General features: G+C 41.4%; 1 protein-coding gene across 1 annotated transcript in view; it reads left to right on the plus strand.

The window, feature by feature from the left end:
- The window catches only part of LOC124270192, a 113,900-nt gene that overhangs the window by 76,829 nt on the left and 31,816 nt on the right, over nt 1-5,255 (plus strand). The window lies entirely within an intron of this gene.

The following is a 5,255-nucleotide window of genomic DNA, read 5'->3' on the forward strand; positions in this document are numbered from 1 at the left end:
GTCTCACAGTCCCTGAACCGCATTAATTTCCCTTCCGTCCAGCCCTTTCTGGAGTGCTAAAACCCTAAATGAAGTAAGTTAGATTTCCTCAGGTTCTGAATCTCCCATCTCACTGGGGCTCATTTTCAATTTTTTTTAAATGTATTTGTTTTCATATATATACTAGTATATATTCAGCGATTACGTGTTTTCCTAGTTGTAGATCGATGCCTATAAATGATGTAGATCACTGGATTGTCTGGTCCAGACTCGATTATTTAGACCGCCACCATTATAGCTGGTACATTGCTAAAAACAACACAAATCTCAGCTCAACAACTGTCGCAAACCAAAGGTAAACCATAGCAGTTATTGGTACCATCAAAATTATTTTATTCAGCGATTAAGTGTTTGTCTAGTTCTTTACCTTCAATGGCCTTTACTGACTATTGATTGTAGTCTCAACCTGGCATTGTGTGACATGCGAAGGAGAGCAAGTTATCTGACTACTAGAAAAAAACATTTGGCATTAAAACAGTTCTATGACACTATTTGGTTGAATAAATTATAAACGGACAGAGTTGCATCCTATGAAGTTCCCGTGGTGGTTCATTTAGTCCCAGTCCTGGCAACATGTCTATGTTTTTCATCGTATGTAATTTGGACGCCGACTTGAAGTCAGGACCTACCGACTGCTCAGTCAATTGCTTCCTTCCTTTGTCAGTGCTGGTATGACGGCTGGCGGTAGAGGACAAGTGAAACTTCACAAGAAGACTAAGTGCGTGGTATTAACATTCTTCGTTCTTTCAATTCAATTCATTAATACACACTATCGTATATATTGCAGAGTAAAAGAGCCTTTTAATGACCGAGGTGTCCTACTTTATGACAGTAACATGTGATTCAATTTATTTGATTTTTTCTGCTGCTTTCGTTTGTTGTTCTCTGCTGCTTTTTCTTGCAGTTCAATCTGTGTTATGGATTCAAAATATGTAAATTTGACAACAAATGATTTTTCTGTATGTATGTTGTATTTAATGAATACCATAGAAAACAGAATACATTATTATTTTTTTACAACAGGTGTTTTCTTCTCTTCCAGATGCAGATTCCCCTCAGCCACTTCTAAACAGGCAAACTAAAGCAGAATCAAAGTTACAGATGTAGAGATGATCAAATCAAGTTATTTTAATTATATTCTTTTGTGTTAAACCGAATGGCCCACTGACAAAATTTTATATCACGTTTGCTACGTGAAACACAAAAAAACCCAATGCTGCCCCAAGATTGTGACTATGTGTGTTGCTTTTAATTTGATAATGTGACTGTTGGCTTTACTTCCAGAGTGTGATCTTGGGTTTTACACCCAGACTGAGACCGTGGTTTTATTCCCAGATTGTGATCGTTGCTTCAGAGGATCATCGAGACTGATAACTTCCTGATGTGACGTGTTTCTTTCTATTTTGAATTCCAGATTGTGACTATGGTTTTAGGTTTTATTCCCAGGTTGTGATCACTGGTTTTATTCTTGTTACGGTTAATAAATTGCCGTGACAAAAGGTTTAAGAGTTCCCTTTGAACAAGCAAAATAGAACACAGACAAGTCTAAAATATTCAATAATATATTGAACAAACAATGAGCAAACTACAATGAATGACAATACAGATATTTAGTACAATGCAATTGAGTCACAAATCTATTATATTGGGTCACAAATATAAAATATTTACTCACCAGAGTCTTGACATTTACAGTGTGAGCAGATATACTGATTGAAGGTTGTTTACAAAAACAACAGTTGAATATAGACGAGCAGCACGGTCAATCTTGAATGTTGACAACCTGACGATGGCAGACAGATGTACACAAATCCAGTCATGTAATAAAGTCCCCGCACAACACAACAACCAGCCTTTATATAGCTTTTACACAGTTCTCGAGCATTCTAGCAATGCTACGCTGTACCATAGACTAACAACTAGTCTCTGAAATGAACATATTTTACTGAAAAAAGTTCATAGTAAAAAAATATAAAATATAATGAAAAGGAGCCCTGAGACTTTCTTCATTTTCTAGACTTGCCACATTTTCTAGACTTGTGTGGGCTTTCTTGGATATATTTGCTTCAGGGTCTGTACGAGAGACTAGCTGTACCATTACCCACTCAGAATTGCTGGAAAACTCCACAACATGATGAAAGCCGTAAATAGACTTGATTGCTAAGGGAGGCAACTCTGGAGCGCTATCAAAAATGCGTACCGCTACAAAATACTATTGCCATTGAACATACATGATGAAAGTTGTGAGCCGCAACCCACACTCAAAACTTTAAACATTGTGACCCATAATAACTATCACTTAATCAATGATACATGTAATACAAATTACAAAAAAACACACTCTCGTAACACTCTAAAATTGCTGGTCTGTAAGCACCATACACTGTTCTGTGACGATTCCGGGTTAAAAGTGATCCCTTGCAATTAACTTTGGTAGTAAGAAGCGATTTAATGGATACATTTTCGATTATTCATTAATAACGAATCATTGATCCAATGGGCATAATATCAATCACCGGATTATCTGGTCATGATCAGATTATATATACGTAACCACAACATAGCTGGAATATTGTCATTTTAAATACAAAACAAAAAACATTAATTCAACCACGATGATGATCGTGCCTACTGGTAACAGCCTTAGCGGACCCAACGATAGAAGGTTCAGAACGTATTGAAAATCGAGATTTGCTTCATACAGGGGCTTAGTGGAGGGACAATAAAATGGTTGAGAGACTATGATCCAGTTGAGACTGACATCTAGTCCTGGGATGAAAATACTAGAATTTCATGGAATCTGAGGGAATCCAGAGTAATAGACTTATTTCAGACTGTCATGTTATTTATTCGATGTTTGTTCAATGCCTGTATGTACCCATGAAGATCAGGGTTAGAACTGATCTTCAGCAACCCATGTTTGTCGTAAGAGGCAACTCACGGGATCGGGGCCCCGTTTCACAAAGCTCTCGTAGCGCTACGACTATCGTAAGTCAATGTTACAGTATAGGAAGTACGAATGCTACGAGAAAAGTTACGAGATCTTAGGCTACGAGAGCTTTGTGAAACGGGGCCCTGGCGTTCAGGTTTGCTGACTTGGTTGACACATGTCATCGTATCCCAGTGGGTAGATGGAATTGCTCTTGCTATTGACCACTGGACTGTCTGGTTCAGAACCTACTGAAAATCTAGATTTGCTTCATACGCGGGCTTATCGGGAGAGAAAATATAACGGTTCAGACACTGTGATCTTGTGTTTAAAACAGTTCAGGGAGTCTGAGTGAGTGAGTGAGTTGGGTTTTACGTCGCTTTTAGCAATATTCCAGCAATATCACGGCGGGGGACACCTGAAATGGGCTTCACACATTGTGCCCATGTGGGGAATCGAACCCGGGTCTTCGGCGTGACGAGCCAACGCTTTAACCATTAGGCTACCCCACCGCCCCACAGGGAATCTGAAAGCATCCAGAGTAATCGACAGGGTATAGACTGGCCTGTTATTTATTCGATATGTTTGTTTCTATGCCTGTATGTACCCAGATCCGGGTTAGAATTGATCTTCAGCAACACATTTGAGTCGTATGAGGCAACTCACGGGATCGGGCGTTCAGGTTTGCTGACTTGCTTGACACATGTCATCATATCCCAGTTGCGTTGATCGATGCTCATACCGGATTGTCTGGATTTACAGACCGCCGCCAAATTGCGGTTTGGAATATAACACACAATGCCTGTATGACACACTGAGACAAGCATAGCGACAGTGATGGCCAGTCTGATGTTACCGCTTATCTCAGGTCATGACTTTAAATCCCCGGGTGACAGATCAGTGTGAAGTTATCAGCTTATACAGGGCAAGACGGACACTTTCAGCCCAAATAACGCTTGGAACAGGTACATATCTACCTGTACACTTCCTTGTGAAACTACAGTTGGTGTGTGTTAATTATAACACAAACAGGTTGTTGATAGCTCGAGACAAATCCCTGATAAGGCTATGTGGATTAGTTTGTGTTGCAGACCTGCCCGAATTAATGCCTAGATTGCGATTGGTTAGAAACTTTATACTCAGATCTGGATTGAAAGTCAGTGCATTGCGGGGAGTGACTGGATGGTCTGTGAAACGCTCAAATATATCGATAGGTGCTGCGTGTTGAGCAGGGAATGTCGGGGGTGTTAAAACGCCTGTTGTGGTTCGTGGATGACTCAAAGCTGTGAGGAACATGGTCCTGCCAAGGGCACTGATGGAATGTGAAGCACTCAAATATACCGGTACACACTGCTATTAAACAACCAATGCTAAGGGTATGTAAAGGTGCCTGTTGTCCTTCATGGATGTCTACAAGCTCTTAGAAACATTAACACAGAAGCAGGCATGAGGATCAGTGGAGACGGAGCTCTAGAGCGTTGTAGTATTCAGGGATATCGTCATGCTATAGAGCTCAGCGATACAGGGATTCCGTGCAACTACGCTCGTATTTCCTCCGTGGATCCACGCATAGCCTGAGAGTCAAGACACTTCGTCGCATTAGGAATGTGCATGTTTCTGTGATCAAACAGGAGCGGAGGTAACGTGTCACCGTGTATGGTGACGGGTTTGTACTGATTAACATCTGTTTACATTTTACTGCTACTACATTTCGTGAGATGACATAAGAGCAAGCTATCGCGGACACCAATTCAAACCTCGGGGTCTAATGTAACAACAAATCGTTGTCTTCACCGAACCTTTGAGATCTACCTGAACCCCAAAGGCCAACACGAAACTGAGAATCTACTCCAAAACCCTAAGTCAGAGGATTTCCACAAAGACCAACCCGAATCACGAACAACTACCCGAAAAACAGGGACACCTACCCGAATCCAGGAGATTTACACGAAACCAAGAGACCTACCCGAAAACCAAAGATCAACTGGAATCCGAAGACCTACCCACAATCAAATCTACCTGAACCTTCGGATACCCGGATACTAAATTAAACGATACTTTCTCAAAGATCCCCCTGAACACTCGGACACCAACCCGTAAACCGGGACCTACCCGACACCAAAAGACCTTTCCCAAACCAATCGTCAAACCCTAACGTCAAAGACTTAGCCGAACCTCGGTGACCATCCTCTGACCACACAGGGGGCGGTGGGGTAGCCTAGTGGTTAAAGCGTTGGCTCGTCACGCCGAAGACCCGGGTTCGATTCCCCACATGGGCACAATGTGT

This window comes from Haliotis rubra, unplaced genomic scaffold (assembly GCF_003918875.1).
Source record: "Haliotis rubra isolate DU_JTF1 unplaced genomic scaffold, ASM391887v1 Scf15, whole genome shotgun sequence".
NCBI lineage: Eukaryota > Metazoa > Mollusca > Gastropoda > Lepetellida > Haliotidae > Haliotis > Haliotis rubra.